Here is a 1,105-nt window from a genome sequence, read left to right on the forward strand (position 1 = left end):
GAGAAATATCTAATTTTGTTTCTTCCCCTGTGTTTGCCGGGAATCATTAAATGGATTGTGATTTCTGATTTGTGAGTCAATCTTTCTCTACTCCATTAGTTTCCTCTCCGTTTGGGTATTACGTCACTTTCTCCGAGCTTACGTCATCTATGTCCGGTCGTCACTTCTTTTTCCTTAGCAGCATTGCGTAATCTATCTGGTGTGTATTACGTCACTTCCTCCTGATCTCTCTCTGTGTACGCTCTTGTTTGGTGCAATTCAACAATGTTTTTGTAGATTTGAAAGCTTTTTTAATTACCCTTTTGTTTCACGGTTCTTCTTAATCTTATTTTTGTAGATTAGAAAGCTTATACTTCAAATACTAGCAAATCTTGTTTTCACAAAAATTAGGCAAAGGGTTTTCCAATTTCTGTTTAAGATATGAAGGTTTTATTGCTTATTTTTCCCGGAAAGTAAAAAAGAGAAAATCTCCGAATCTTGCAACTTGATTTCTATAATAATAAGTTATCTCCATATATGTTTTCTTAAAAGAGAAAACTCGATTTGACTTCAAGTTCAGATCATATCCATCATCATTATTTTCTTCTATTACGTACAAGTTATAATTTTTATAACTCTAGAGGAATGTTAGAACTTGTGTTAATGGAATTCCAAGTCAGATATGAATATTCTCTTACCATCTTTTGTCCTTATAACTGTTTTAAATTCCTAAGTTTATATTTTATCCCCTGTTTTTTTCCCGGGAAAACGATTCTCAAAAAACAAATTTCCTACTTTGATATTATTTTATCTCCCTCTTGCTCTTTGATTTAATGCAACTACTTGAATTTATCATTTACAGAGTTCAAGATCATATGATATTTTCACCTTCTGGACAAAATGGGACATTTCTCTTCCATGTTCAACGGTATAGCTAGATCCTTCTCGACCAAGAAAGCCAAGAACAACAATAGCAAGAGCTATGCGAAGGAAGCCACAGATGAAATGGCGAGAGAGGCGAAGAAAAAGGAATTGATTCTGAGATCCTCTGGTTGCATTAATGCAGATGGTTCTAATAACTTGGCTTCTGTTTTCTCTAGACGCGGTGAGAAAGGCGTTAATCAGG

Source organism: Arabidopsis lyrata (genome assembly GCF_000004255.2).
Source record: "Arabidopsis lyrata subsp. lyrata unplaced genomic scaffold ARALYscaffold_464, whole genome shotgun sequence".
Taxonomy (NCBI): domain Eukaryota; kingdom Viridiplantae; phylum Streptophyta; class Magnoliopsida; order Brassicales; family Brassicaceae; genus Arabidopsis; species Arabidopsis lyrata.